The following is a 16203-nucleotide window of genomic DNA, read 5'->3' on the forward strand; positions in this document are numbered from 1 at the left end:
CTGTTCACTTGCAAGATTGCCTTATCGCATATCTGTCTACCCAACTGCTGCAGTCTGTGAATTGGCACTGATACAGGTGCCTCAAAATACATGATCCACATTTCTCAGAAATCAATATTTTAGTGCGGCAGCACTCACCCTTCAGTGCTCCCTGCCTGTTTCGTAAAGAGGAGACTGAGAGCAGATAGCCATCTTCAGATATCTAAGGGGCTGTCACATAGAGGATGGAACAACGCTTGTTCCCTTCTGCTCCGGACACTATGACCCAAACCAATGGGTAGAAGTTAGAATAGAAGAAAGGAGATTCCGACTAAACATCAGGAAAAGCTTTCTGACAGTAAGAGCTGTTCAACAGGGGAACGGACTTCCACAACAGGTGGTGGACTCTTCACCCTTAGAGGTTTTAAGCAGAGGTTGGATGGCCATCTGTCATGTATGATCTAGTTGAGATTCTAGCATTGCAAGGGATAGACTAGATGACCCTCAGGATCCCTTCTAACTCTTCAATTCTATGATGTCATGACATCCGGCATGCCTCTTCCGTGTGCCCCTTTCACTGCCTGCTATCCCAACATGGGATAGCTCAGTCAGTAGAGCACGAGACTCTTAATCTCAGGATTGTGGGTTTGAGCGTGTCAGGCAAAACGATATCTGTATTACTGGGGGTTTGTCTAGATGAAACCTCAATGTACCTTCCCTTCCAATTCTACAGTTCTATGATTCAATGAAAAACACATATGTTTAGGCAAGCCTACCAAGATATGTAGAATGTTGGCATGTGTTTTAATTTGTTTTTAGTCCATTGTTGATTTTAATTATTATTTGAATGTTTTAACTGTTGTATTGATAATTTTATTGTTTTGTTCTTTTTGTAAATTGCTTTGAGTTTTTTTCTTTCTTTCTTGCAGTCAAGCAGTATATATATATATATATTATGCAATAGATAAATGTCCATTATCACATTTTGCAGCATTCCTGGTTTAACACATTCAAAGCCAGCCCTATATATTATATATTGTACCATTGTAATGTACATTGTAACTGTACACTGAAATGTGTAAAGCAATATTTGTTGCTGTTGAAATATGGAGTGGGATAAACAGTACCATTAAGTCCAGAGTCTAAAACTACCCACCTCCACCATTAGGTCTGAGAGGTTGAGAAACTGCTGGTGTACAAAATGTGTTGCTTCTCCATTAAACTACCTTCTGCCTGATCATGGGACAGCTGTTGAGGAAGCTGTTTACTTCTGGAGTTTGGCACCGTTTCTAAATGGATCTGTCATAAGGCAAGAATCCATTATTTCTCTGATGCCGCCAGGTCTAACTACCATTCAATTCCATAAGGAACTCTGAAGATAATATAGAGGGGTTCATTCTTCTGATATTTTGGAGTTAGGTTCGGTTTTTTGTTTTTTTGTTTTGTTTGCGTTTTTTCTGTCGCCCTAAGTATCAAGTCACTTTTTTTAACAGTGACATTCTCAAGGTCCCTAAAATATGCTGCTCCTTGCCAGACATTACTGCAAGAAGCATAGCATAAAATGTAGAACTTGAGGGCAACCACAGTTACACTTGCAACTTTTGCAGTTCTACATGTTGTGGCCTGCCTGCATTTTGCACAGAGCTAGATGAAGAGTGTCATAATACAAATGTACTTATTTATTTTATATAGCTAATTCATAGCTAATTCACATACTGCTTCATATTTCAACAAAAACCTCTTAAGTGGTTTACAAATCACAAGAAAAAGGAATCAGTATAAGAAATATATTTTTTTAAAATCCACGTTCAAAATCAAACAAACTACCCATAATTACACACTTTAGTTAACATAATAAATATATCTAAAAAATGTACAGAAAAAACCTAGGAACCACAAAAATCATATACAAAGCATCAAAGCGTGCATCAAAATTCAGTGTAATTACACTAGATCATAAAATACAGTATCTCATCAAATACATAAATATATTTTTTTTAAAAAATCTAATACAGTCGCCAAAACCATTCAGCTTCCACATTCACACTGCACAAAACCAACCCAAACACCCACAACTCCCACATTCACAATACCTTTAGTCTCCTTGTACCTACCTCATCACTCCATCCACTCAGTTCTCACTTCAGTGAAACACCTTCTCTTTACACACATTGCAAACTGATATAAAGGTGCTTTGTTGATTTCTCTTCCAGCTATGCTTGGTTGCTCCTTCCCAAACTGCAATATCTGTGCATCCTCAGTGCCCATAGGGATTGCCGCCTTTAGGGGAGCCAAGCAAACAAATCTTAATCCAGAAAAGACTAAAGTAATGTTTGTTTGTTTGTTTTAAATTGTACCACATCTTTCTTTTTTAAAATAAATAAACCCAGTTCCTCTAGAATCAATAAATGACAGAAACAAAAATAAATAATATAATGCGACCCCACCCCGGCAATACAATGCCACTCAAATCATGCTTGTCTTAGAAAACTAACTGCATAACTTAGAAGTATAACTTCATAAGGCCCAGGATGCTCTACCATTGAGCAAGCAGTCAGGAAACAGAAGCTATGGGGGAAGAGAACCCAGGTAGCAATACTGGGCTTTGGCGCTGCGCTCCTTGCTCTCGATAGGATGGTCTGGAGTCGCTATACGCTATGAGATACTGCTTGTATAGCTTCTGCAGGGGGAACCATAAAGACTAGAAGAATGCAAAAATAAAATAAAAATGAAGCTCTGAGGCTGCTGCTGTGTCCCAGGCCTAGTGCCAGGCGGAGTGTTCTTTGCATTATGCAAGTAGACATGTGGACCCTGCTACGTCTCTCATAAAATGTATTTTTGGTTTATTGGTTGCATTAATTCTCTTTCAAAATAACCTCCCTCTGTTTCCAATTAAACTGTGCTCTGCTTTTAATAATGATCAATTGTCCCATAAATTGTCACTCATCCCCAAAATCACACACACACACACACACACAGAGAGAGAGAGAGAGAGACAGAGAGACAGAGAGACAGAGAGACAGAGAGACAGAGAGAGAGAGACTCTCCCCTCCCCTTTCCCCAAATCTGGGTATCCACATCACTCTCAGCATTTTGAGACATTAGTAAAAGGCTGTTTTGCTGAGGCAGATGCTTCTGCCGGTAATAGATATACAACACACACGCCTTTGTTTATTATGCCTGAGCATAATTGGATGATTTTGATTTACATAAACCTTCAAGTTTTCATGCAAATGTAGCCTTTTTGACATGGTGATCTTGAAACCCTTCAAGGTATGGATGGTATGTGACTCCTTTTCTGATTTCTTTCTTTCTTTCTTTTACCACACCATTTTAAAGGGAGGAAGTTAGGGCAGGGAGAGGGGAACCTCATCTGTAAGTTGTCTATAAAGAAAGCTGTTATTTTAAGACAAGCACATCTTCACAAAGGCTCCCAAAATCCATTGCTGAAGGTTTGCTGTGGGAATAAATAGCTCTGTTCTAGACCACGATGGTTGTCTAGACCACTGAGGTTCAGCGCGGAGGGCCTTCTGGCGGTTCCCTCACTGTGAGAAGCAAAGCTACAGGGAACCAAGCAGAGGGCCTTCTCGATATTGGCACCCACCCTGTGGAATGCCCTCCCATCAGATGTTAAAGAGATAAACAACTAGTGTACCTGACATTCAGAAAACATCTGAAGGCAGCCCTGTTTAGGGAAGTTTTTAATGTGTGATGTTTTAATGTATTTTAATCTCTGTTGGAAGCCGCCCAGAGTGGCTGGGGAAACCCAGCCGGATGGGTGGGGTATAAATAATAAATTATTATTATTATCTGCTTAAAGACCACCAAAGAAGGAGACTCCACCACACTCCTTGGTAGCAAATTCCACTGCCAAACAGCTCTTACTGTCAGGAAGTTCTTCCTAATGTTTAGGTGGAATCTTCTTTCTTGTAGTTTGAATCCATTGCTCTGTGTCCGCTTCTCTGGAGCAGCAGAAAACAACCTTTCTCCCTCCTCTATATGACATTCTTTTATATATTTGAACATGGCTACCATACCACCCCTTAACCTTCTCTTCTCCAGGCTAAACATACCCAGCTCCCTAAGCTGTTCCTCTTAAGGCATCGTTTCCAGGCCTTTGACCATTTTGGTTGCCCTCTTCTGGACACATTCCAGCTTGTCAGTATCCTTCTTGAACTGTGGTGCCCAGAACTGGACACAGTACTCCAGGTGAGGTCTGACCAGAGCAGAATACAGTGATACTATTACTTCCCTTGATCTAGATGCTATACTCCTATTGATGCAGCCCAGAATTGCATTGGCTTTTTAGCTGCTACATTACACTGTTGACGCATGTCAAGTTTGTGGTCTACCAAGATTCCTAGATCTTTTCACATGTACTGCTCTCAAGCCAGGGGTCACCCATCCTGTATTTGTGCCTTTCATTTTTTATTTTATTTTTGCCCAAGTGTAGTACTTTACATTTCTCCCTGTAAAAAAATCATCTTGTTTGCTTTGGCCTAGTTGTCTAATCTGTTAAGGTCATTTTGAAGTGTGATCCTGTCCTCTGGGGTATTAGCCACCCCTCCCAATTTGGTGTCATCTGCAAACTTGCTCAGGATGCCCTCAAGCCCATCATCCAAGTCATTGATAAAGATGTTGAATAAGACTGGTCCCAAGACAGAACCCTGTGGCACCCCACTAGTCACTACTCTCCAGGATGAGGAGGAGCCATTGATGAGCACCCTTTGGGTTCGGTCAGTCAGCCAGTTCATCCCCTGTCCATTTGCTGTGCAACTTAGCTGCTCTCTAAGCAAGTGTAACCATAAGTTTCTGGCCTTCATTCTCCCTCTTAAGTTCTCTCCTAGCCCCAAAAGAAAATAGAAAAGTTGTGGTTAACACAATTTGCAGGAATTAAAGTATTTCCACACCCAAACCTTTCTGCTAAAGGTAGAAAGGGAAGCCAGCAAACTTGCCCCCATCAAACAGGTATGGTTGGGTCAATGCTGTTTTTAACACCACTGTGTATATGCCAATTCCCATACACTGTTAGTTCAGGCAGTGCACGTTAATGCCTGCCTCAAATCAATGCTGACCTTTGAACAAGTGCTGGTGCAGACACAGACTCTGAGAACGATGTGTCTTACTTGTGTGTGTTGCTTGCTCCCTCTCTCTTTCCCTCCTAAACAAAAGCATTACAGGAAACAGAGGAAGCCCTCCTTTCTCAGCAAGCCAGCACTGCTATTTGATGTTGCCTCTAAAGCAGGCTCAGGTGGGGCTAGCTGAGGCTTTGTGTTTCTCCATTTATTTCCTGCTGTCCAAAGTCCGTGTTGTCAACATGAGCTATGACCACCCAGGCAAAGGTTCTTGGTACCTAGCTTCTTTTTCCGCTAATGACGCAAAGGCAGCCGTGCTCTGTTCGTTGTACACATGCTGTGACGGACTCACAATAGAAAATTAACATGCGGGGGTGCCATGCTTTGCTAGTTTTTGTTCTGTATTTTGCTTGTCCCTACCACCACCACTTCAGTTTCTCTTCCTGCGTTCATTAAAGTTGGAACAACACTGGACAACAGCAGCTGAGGTTGAGCAGAAAGGGTGTAAATGGTGTGCTGTGTTGGCCTGATTAACTATGAAATGAAAAGGTTGCAAGAACAAGGGAAATACCAGAGGCAGAGACTTTTGGGGAAGGGCCATAGCTTACTGGTAGAACATTCTCTGTGCATGCAGAAGGTCCCAGTTTCCAATCCCTGGCAGAACCCTGTCAGCTATTACCGTTCAGTGTAGACAACACTAAGCTAGCTCAACCCATGGTCTGCTTTGTATACATTATCTAGTTGCAATTCTCACACCTGTAAGGGGTTTAGCTCAGTGGCAGAGCAACTGCGCATTGCATGCAGAAGGTCCAACGTTCAACCCGTGACATCTCTAGGTAGGACTAGCAATGTCTACTGCCTAAAACCCTGGAGAGCCATTGGAGTGTAGACAATACTAAACTAGATGGACCCATAAGGCAGCTTCCTATGTTTCTGTGCACTGGATTTGTACTGCAAAGACCAAAAGGGACATCTAGACTGTTCAGTAAGTGCATGACCAAAGGATTCCCATCATTTCCATGTGCTAAGATAGTTTCCCGATATGAGAATCAGAGTGGAATAATAGTACAGAACAGGCCCTGGGGAAACTACAGGTGTCTTGTTCTTCTAGATTACTGTAAGTACAGAAGAAATGATATGAATGAGAAAGGTAGTAGATATATCACATGTGGGCAACCGCAGGTGGAAGACATCTTGCACAGTTTACTACATTGCTCACTATACTTTGGACCCAGGAGGCGATTTCTCACCTTACTGAACATACAGGAAAGATGTCTCTGCACGGCAGAGAAAGTCCCATGGCTTCTTAGTGATATAAACGGTTCAGTGACTCATAAAGTCACCCTTTTTGCTTTTGCGGCCAAAAAGATCAAAAAGAAGACATAACAGTGAACTGAATGGGAGACACAGACATCCAAATAAAGACTTTAATTTGTGGCTCAGCACAACTTTTGCTTCTATTTCTTTTGGTTTCAGATTTGTCATGGCCAATGGCTATTTATTTGGTTATTTGGATTGGATTGGTATCAGGAATTATAGTTTACAGAGCTACATTCCCCAGGATTTTGGGGCAAGGGGGTTGCTTAAATCTACGGTGTCCAACATATGCAGCAGCATGATGTGGCAATATTGAATCATTGAGTCATCGTCATCACCTCCATTCAAAAGTGATGCCCCCCCCCCCAATCCTTAGTTTGAAGGGGATTTATTCTAACCACCTCATTCCTCTTTATTTTTAGACTCGGACTGAGCTAAGATGTCTGGGTAGAATACACAGTTGAATTTCATGTCATTAGTACCAAGACTTGGTAAGAAAGGCAGTCACTAGTAGCAGGTTCGGTTAGTTAAACACTGCATATTTTATAATAAAAATGTACACTATTTATGTACACTTGTTTTACATATAAGAAAAAAACTAATAAAAGCAAATGCTTAAAGCAATCACAACAGAATGACCCTGAGATTAAGAGTCTCATAGCAGAGATTAAAAGCCAAGGCCTGCAAAGGACAAGATAGAGCTGTAAAAGTAAGCCACCAGCATTTTGAATTGTGCTCATAAATGGGTCAGGAACTAGTGGAGCTCTTTAAATTTTGGTGATACAGTAAGCTCGCAACTTACTTGCCTTTAACTTGTGCACATTCAGCTTTATGTGTGTGACAATAAAATAAAATAAAATGGGTGGAAAGGGGGTGGAGTTCCAGGACAAATGACTTTGGCAATCGCACCCACCATTGAACCTAATGTGTTTTGACAACACGTGATTTTGGCTTTAGGCGCAATCTCCAGAACATAACCCCCCACAAGTTGTAGGCTGACTGTATGTGTTCCCTGTGCTTGATCTCAGTTAGTAGCTCGATAACTGTGCTTTGGACAAACTGCAGTTGTTGGCCAGTCTTCAAAGGCAGTCCAATGTACAACGCATCGCAGCAGTCTAACCTGGAGGTTGCCAGAACATGGATAACTGTAACCAGGCCCTGTGTGTTCCAGTAGGGCCACACCTCGACACAAGCAGCTTTGGCTGGTGAAAGGCACTATATGTCACTAAGGCCACTTGACTACTACCGGTAGCAACAGTGCATTCAGTGCATGGGGTTGAAAGTAGGGATGTGAAACACTATACCATGTTGAGAGTGCAACAGCAGGGATCATTCAGCTGTAATTTAAGGGTTAATTCTCTTATCAGTTAGTCAGCTAACCATGGGGTTGAGATATTGCTTATTATCGCAACCAGGCAGAGTGGTAGGGTCTTTCATGTGGTAGCACATGCTGTGATTGACACTTTAGTTCTGTGTTTTCCGTCTCTATGGTTGGTTGAATGTCTCCCTGCTATGTACAAGGCCTGAAGTAAAAAAAAGACAAAAACTTCTGTTTCTTTCTCCTCAAGTTAAACAGTTTCGATTTGTTCAGTTTCCTCAGGATTTTCACTCTGGTCTCCCGTCTGCATTATTTAAGTGACTTTGCTGACATGCCACAATTCATCCCCACTGCATCTTCACTTCCTGCTGCTAACCATCCTATGTTGAAATGGCTCACATTATTATCAGCTGTGAGGCTCACAAGCATGGCAACCAGGAAGCCGAACAGCTGTTAGGTTACTGTGAACCCCATTGTTTGGAAAAACGAATCTTCTGGAGGTGCCAGGCTGAGTTCATGAGGCACCTCTTATTGCCAGCTTCAAAAAGCTAGTCTAAGCTTTCCCAGCAACTGCTTGTAGCTGTTGTGCTCACAGGCCCTCCAATTACAGCGGCTGCCTCATCTTTGCAGCCCATCCCTGGGCAACAGTTAAAAGAGACATTGTGGTTTTATAAAGCTATTTTTTTTCAACTGGGGTTTTCTTTAGCTCTTTGGTAAAAAATGTTGCTCATTAACAGAATGGCTTCACAACCAGCCTGCTGGCGTGGAAAAAATCCCCCTGAGCAGTGGAGTCAGGCAAAATGCTGATTGGGACACTGCCCTACCAACCTCAGTCTGCCCTTAATCACTTGCCCACCTGCCTGCCTGCTTATCAGCTTCCTCCTCTGTCTTGGTGTTTCCCCCTTATAGAAATAAGCAGAGTGGATGATGGAGACAAAATAAGAATTAGTTAGATCTGCTTTCCATTGGCTCTGGCGCCAACTACTTTTGGGCTTCAGTTCCTGCCTTCTTCCTCCTTGCCAGCCACAATGGGCACCAGCCAACACTGCCCCTGAGCTGCTTTCAGTTGCACCCACAACATTTTAGTTAGTACACTCTTTATTTTGATAGGAATGTACTTGTATGGCATGCCACAAGGATGCTTGCAACTCCAGGGTCTCTTTAAAACCCAAACTCATTCATTACCCTGAGAGAGAAAGTGGAGGATGGTGGGAGGAGTCCTTGCACATAGCTACATTATTAACCTCATTCTTCAGCATCAAAAACTTTTATCTAGGGAAAGATGCTGAGCTTTGTATTCCTGCTCTGCTTGCATCTCTCGCTCACCTTTCAAGTACATTAGCTTTGTAGGTATGGAGGCCTTTCCAGGATTTAAACATATGTGTGAACAATTTTACTTAGAATGCTGAACCTAGAACAATCCAATTGTATATGTCACATCTTTGTTTATTTCTGCCTGCAGCTTCTCCCAATAATTTTTGTGTCCACGTTTCTGATTTATTGAAATTGTTGCCTTCCACATTTTCTCTTGCATTTTCCAGCTGGGATTTACGGTGCAAAGGGAAGATGTAATAGTCAAGATGCTCACTAAAAACAAGCTGGTCAGGCATGAACAGAAGTGAGGAGCAAGTCACAAGAGAGCTGTTTTGATACTACACATTTTCCTCCTTGTTAAATCACCAGCTTTCCTTTCCTCTAGGTTCTCACAAAGGGCTTGTTGTTCACCCTCAGGAGACATAGCCTAGAGTAACAAGTCTGCTATTCAGGATGTACTGTATATTTAAGAGTCGAGTTGAATGTAACAATCTCAATAAGAGTCACGACATGACTCTTCTCATGACGTACGAATGCAACTTTGCTACTTGCTTTAGATGCAAACTTGACCACTCTGGGCCTTGCCCCCCAATCATGCATCAGGCTACCTATTTGCTTTCTTATACGAGGTATGTTGCCTATTTAAGAAGATCCCTGTAAATCAGTCCAAAATCTCATTATTCAAGCATCTTGTACTATGGGGGGCTCATAAGCAGGACCTGAATGTAACAGCACACTCTGCCCTGCTTGTAGTTGATGTTGAGAAATACCCTGGCTCCAATAGTGGAGGTAGAACTAGCCATTGGTAGAATGAAATTGAAATTGTCTAATCCTTCTTTAAAGGTAAAGGTACCCCTGACCGTTAGGTCCAGTCGCGAATGACCCTGGGGTTGCGGCGCTCATCTCGCTTTACTGGCCAAGGGAGCCGGTGTACAGCTTCTGGGTCATGTGGCCAGCATGACTAAGCCGCTTCTGGCGAACCAGAGCAGCACACGGAAACGCCGTTTACCTTCCCGCCAGAGCGGTACCTATTTATCTACTTGCACTTCGTGCTTCCGAACTGCTAGGTTGGCAGGAGCAGGGACCGAGCAACGGGAGCTCACCCTGTCACGGGGATTCAAACTGCCAACCTTCTGAGCGGAAAGCCCTAGGCTCTGTGGTTTAACCCACAGCTTCACCCGCGTCCCTTTAAAGCCGTGCAAATTGGTGGCTATTGGCAGAGCACAGTGTGGTTGCTGTTATTTTCAATAATTGCACACCAAATGTATTTTTTTTTTTAAAAAAGCTGTTTTAGGCATGGGGAGAGACTTTCCTGAGCAATGGTGTGTTTGGGAAATGAATGCAGAGTTGACAGTGCAATCCTATTTGTGTCTACTCAGATGTAAGCCGCTGTTGAGTCCAATGGGACTTACTCCCAAGTAAATGTGTGTTGAAAGCTAATTTCAGCCAGGGTCCTAAGGTTCCAATAAAGAGGAAAGTACTCACACACACACACCCCGCAGCACATGCATACCACCTCTTCCCTTGTGTATCGTCTCAGCGATCAGCCTTCACCAACCTGGTGCCCTCTAGATGTTTTGGGCTACAACTCCCAGGCTTGCCGTGCTGGGACACTCCAGACACTTTGAGTACTTGGGTCATGTAAACAATCAGGAGTGGGGTGGGGTGCCAATACACCTTCTTGCCAAGGGCGCAAGAGATCTGCCAGTACCGGTACTACATCACATAGGACCAAATTCCATAGTTTATGTGACATGTGAAGAAATCCTTCCTTTTGTCTGACCTGAATCTTCCAACATTCAGCAGCACTGGATTCCCAAATTCTAGTTTTAGGAAGGAGGGAGAGTGGGATTATTCTTTCCATCTCCACACCATGCATAATCCTTCATGCCCCTATCATGCCCCCCACCACTTACTCGCCTTTTTTTTTTCTAAATGAAAACGCTCCAAATGCTGTAAACTTTCCTCACGAGGAAGTTGCTTGGAACCTTGATTGTTTTGGTTGCCTGTTTCTCAACTTTTATTCCCATTTCTACAATAACCTCTTTGAAGCACTGCAACCAGAAATGTGCACCGTATTCCATGTGTAGTTGCACCCCAGGTTTGTATAGTGGCATTATGACCTTGGCAGTTTTATTTTCAGCACCTTTCCTAATGATCCCTAACAGGGCATTTGCCCTTTTCACAGCTGCTGCACACTGGGTTGGCATGTTTTTTCAGCTCTCCACTAGGACCCCAAGGTCTCTTAACCAGTCGCTCACTGCCAGCTCAAACCCAATTAGCATATGTGTGAAGTTAGTACTCAAATGTGGATCATTTTAGATCTGCTTACACTGAATTGCATTTGTTATTTTACTGCCCAGTTCAGAAATCCTTGTAATCCCTTTTGTGTTTCAACTACCCTGAACAACTGGGCGTCATCAGCAAACTTGGCCCATCTCACTGTTAATCCAAAATTCATGAACAAGTTAAAAAGCACAGATCCTGACTGTCAACAACTACGGTATTTATTGCTTGGGACCAAGGGTCACCACCTGCTACCTGTTCATTTTAACTGGAGATGGAACCTGGCATTGGGTTGGTGGTAAGAAATTGAGGGACAGAGGGGGAATGGGGGTTGCTGTATCACTCCTCCACCAGTCTGCTTGGTAGAAGGCAAATTTCTGCACTAGCCTGCTAAGAGTTGGTAGCCCTGTTTCCATGCTGCCTGTAGAAAAGTGAACTTCGCCTCCTCTCTGACCAGCATGGTAATGTAGACTGCTAACCTCTTAGCAGTCCACTCAAATAAAATAAAATTGTGGGATAATAAGTTTTGTGGGTTTATTTACAATACTGTTTTATGTGCATAGGTAAATTTGCAAACATTTCTCTACAAAGAGGACCATGCCCACTGAAGGGCAAATATCCGTTTGCTTTTATATATAATCTCATTTGCGCATCATAGACAACTGCATAATTGATTGATGGGAGATTCATCATTGGATTTCTGACTTTGTGTTCTGAGGAGATGGAAATGAATGCTGCCCACTAAGATGCTAGTTTCCCCCCTCTTCTTATTAGGGACAGCTTACACTGAACTATGTACTTGAAAATAATTAGCAGGGCAAGGTTTACTCACTTTGACTTTTCCCTGTGGATTTTGTTGAGTTAAACTAGATTGATGATTGATGATATATCCAGATTGCCCTGCTTTGAATAAGTTTTGCAACATTTTCTGAAGAAAGACCACTTAGACCAGTGGTCTTCAGCTTTTAAAAAAATTCAGACGTACTTTTAACTACAGCAGTCAACACTGGACCATTTCTTTCTCTCTTTCTCTCTTTCTCTCTTTCTCTCTTTCTCTCTCTCTTCCACTTCCTTTTGAAATTTCTGCCATTTCTCTCTTCATGCAGCCGAGTTATGATTTCAACAAAAATACTTGGTTGCCTGTGCGTCAGCCTAATTCCAAAATGGACTTCAGCTAGGGATCCAATCCAAGTGCAGGCTGGTGAGGATCAGAAGGGCAACAGACATGGTCAGAAATAGACTAGGATTCACACACTGAATCAGGCAGATGAGGATTGAAAGGCCAGAGGCTATTGTGGAATCGGAGCTAGGCAAAACTCAAGTTCCAAGACAGCAATAAAAGGTAAAGGGTGGCCAGAGGCAGATGTTAGGTCAAAGCTAGGCAGGCTGGCTTTTATTTTTCACTGCAAGGACTAAATCTCAGGCGAATTTTTGCAGGGTTATTTTGGTGCAAAATAGGGAGTAAACCCCCCCCCCCAAGTTGTTTGAAAGACACTCTGCACACATTTTTGCACTCTGTTTTGGTCTTGTTTGTCGCCCCTTTCAGTTGTCAGTCAGTAGATTTTTTTTGTTTATAGCCAGTGGCCATCACAATAGCCCCTTCCAGTTGCTTTGACACTTCCCCCCTTTCCGTTATCTGTATGATGCCACTGATCAGAGAACATGTATCCAGCATGATGATGTCACAGCGCCTCCCAGTGGCGTAGAGAACCCCGGTGACACCCGGGGTGAGTACACATGCTGTCGCATGCACACAGCTCCATAGGGTGGTGCATCCCGGGGGCCGGACACACCACTGGAGGTGCGTCCCTCCCTGGTCCCCTCCACTTGGAGGGCAGTGAGGGGGACATGATGTGCGTGCATGTTGCCCGCAAAAACAGTGCGGGGCTGAGGCGTTGTGTCCCTCCTGGGCGCCCTTCTGCTGGAGGGCAGGTTGCACCTGGATGGCGCTGCACCTTGGGGTTTGGTGTGCCACCCCAAGGTAAGTGCCACCCAGTGTGCCCTGCCCCTTTCTTCCCCCCCCCCCTTTCTCTGCTACTGGGGCCACCTAGCTAATCATGTCCTGTGTATGTGATGAGACGTCAGGCCTTGGCCTAGTTCAGAGATGCACTGTGGCTGGAGTTCAGCTCAGATGCAAGAGGATGAGGATCAGAAGAGCAACAGATGTGGTCATAGATGGTCCGGAATTCAGGCACCAGCTCAGGAAGATGAGTAGCAAGTGCAAAGTTGAAGCCAGGCAGAAAGTCAGGTTTCAAGAGCGTGATATAGAAGATTGAAGGATCCAGAGTGAAATGCAGGCAGGAATTAAAATGTGAGACAGTAGTCAGGAGAAGACAGCAGAAGAGTCTTCCTCGGGACTCTTGGTTGAACTTGGCTTGGTGGCAAGAACTTTTTAGGGCTTGGTGTGTCCTGATTGAGTTGGAGTGTCAGCTGACGCTATCAAGCTGGGAGGGCAGCTGACTCTCCCCAGCTTGAACTGCAGCCTATATCACACATTTCCCCTAAAACCTAATCTGTCTGGCCTCCTGAGGACCCAGAGCACATGCTGGTACTTCAGAAGGTGAAGCGCCGCAGACCGCAGTTCAACACACACACACACACACACACACACACACACACACACACACAAGCATACACAGAAGCACCTCACAGTGTACAAGTATTATTTTGGCATTTTTTTCTCTTTCTTTGAACACGCACGTCTTTTCACCTGACAATCAACAGCTGTGGAAACATGATTAAAAATAGTAGTTCCATCTCTGGTGCAATTTCCCCACACTTTTAGATTGCTCTCTCTCTCTCTCTCTCTCTCTCTATATATATATATATGTATATATATATATATTCTCCCCACCTTGATTGGCTCTACTCAAATCGATTTGTGCATGTGTATTTCTGGACAGAGAGAGAGGCGTATCATGACACATTTTAACTGTGTCACCTCCGTCTTGCGGTGAATGATCACTGCTAGAAAATGAACCACAGGGACATGTATCACACTAAGCAGTTGTCTGACCATCTGAAGGCGTTTCTCTTCCTGCTAGCGTTTCCTCTCTGAGGTTGCATGTGACCGTGAGAGCACTGAAACAGGAAGTTGTAATTTCAAGCCTCTTTGCTATCAGCATGATATCTGCGGTCAGTCCCCTGACACAGCTTGCGGCTGGTTTCTGGTTAGCAGAGAGACACTTTTGTGCTGATCTGGCATCAGTTCCCACCCACTTAATCAGTTAAGCTGTGCAGTTGAGTAGTGTTTCTAGTTGCCTGGTGGATTCTAGTAATGGCAAGGAAGAGATATATTTGAGTGGTTTTGACAGGAATAGCTGGTCACTCCAGAGAGGCTGATAAAATTATATGAGCACTCTCATTTATGTGTGGAAGACATTTGCTTTTAACCTCCCACAGGGTTTTACAGTGTGGGGTTGGAGATAAAATACTTATCTTATTTCTTCCAGTAGCACCACAGAGACCAACTAAGTTTGTCATTGGTGTGCATGCACACGAAAGCTCATACCAATGGCAAACTTAGTTGGTCTCTAAGGTGCTACTGGAAGGAATTTTTTTATTTTGTTTTGACCATGGCAGACCAACATGGCTACCTACCTGTAACAGTTGCTTGGTTAGTCTTTTTCAGCAGTACTGACCATAAGCCCTTCATTAGCTTGTCTTGTCTTAAGATGCAAAACTCTTAAACCAACTTCATGGACCATGTGGATAGTCGATGGAGTACCCTCCAGATGTTGCTCAGCTCCCAACTCCCAGCAGCCCCAGCCAGCATGGTCCAATTGTCAGGGATAATGGAAGTTGTAAGCCATCAACATCTGGAGGACACTGTGTTAGCTACCAGAGGTCTATAGCCTATAGTGGCATGGTTAACTTCTCAATTGACAACAAAGATCTGAGACATTGATCTTTTGCAAATAGCAGAATTTGAGCCACGGTGCCCAGCACATAGACTTTGAGGATATAAAAGTTTGTGACATCTCAGCTCAGTTGTCGATTTTCAGGCCATAAAACAGCTTTGCCAGCCAGTTTCCTTAAACTCCTGGAATATTTAGCTTATCCCACTGCTACCTCGCTACCAGTGCCAGCAGACTACTGTGAACAGATGTGGTTGCGACATATAAAAAAGGATATTGTAGAGTTGGAAAAGTGCGCAGAAATGGACAACCAGATTGAGGAAGGAAGCCTTCTGGTTTATTGAGCCCAAGACAAAAATTTAGCACAGGTTTAGAGGTAGCACCCATCTTTTCGTGGCATCTGTATTTGAAAGAAGAGAAATCAAGAGAAGCCCAAGTGACTAGATGGAAAGGAGATTTTGGAAGAGGCGTGCATTTGAGATTTTCCAGTGAATTTTTAGCACAAATGTCATCCCTGTATGAAACTACGCAACACAGAAATTATGAAATCAGTATTCCTGGTTGCATTCAGTATCCTCTAGTCTAGAACAAGGGTAGTCAACCTTTTTATACCTACCACCCACTAATGCATCTTTCTTGATGGTAAAATTTCCTTACCACCCACCAGTGCTTGATGGAAGGAGGATTCAGCTTGTGCCATAGAACCCCCTACCGGCCACCTAGAATCCTGAAATGCCCACCAGTGGGTGGTAGGGACCAGGTTGACAACCCCTACTCTAGAGAGCACCTTCCCTATCCCTGTCTATTAAACTTGAACTGAATTATTTCTTGCAACTGCTGAGTAAGGCTGCAATCCTATTCTCACCTACCCTACTGAACTCAATGGGGCTTGAGTAGATATAAGGTTGCATCCAAGTAAGTTTTACTCAGATTGAAGTTATCCAGTGCACTGCAGGTGTGTTGATCCCATGTGATTTCTCCAAATAGAGGAAACTCGACTGCATAATTTGTGACTGCCCCCTTGAAATTACAGTGGTACCTCTGGTTAACAACTTAA

At 43.5% G+C, this 16203-nt stretch overlaps 1 protein-coding gene across 24 annotated transcripts in view; it reads left to right on the top strand.

The window, feature by feature from the left end:
- The window catches only part of FBRSL1 (fibrosin like 1), a 791192-nt gene that overhangs the window by 384768 nt on the left and 390221 nt on the right, over positions 1 to 16203 (top strand). The window lies entirely within an intron of this gene.

This window comes from Zootoca vivipara, chromosome 16, assembly GCF_965207765.1.
Source record: "Zootoca vivipara chromosome 16, rZooViv2.hap1.1, whole genome shotgun sequence".
Taxonomy (NCBI): Eukaryota; Metazoa; Chordata; class Lepidosauria; order Squamata; family Lacertidae; genus Zootoca; species Zootoca vivipara.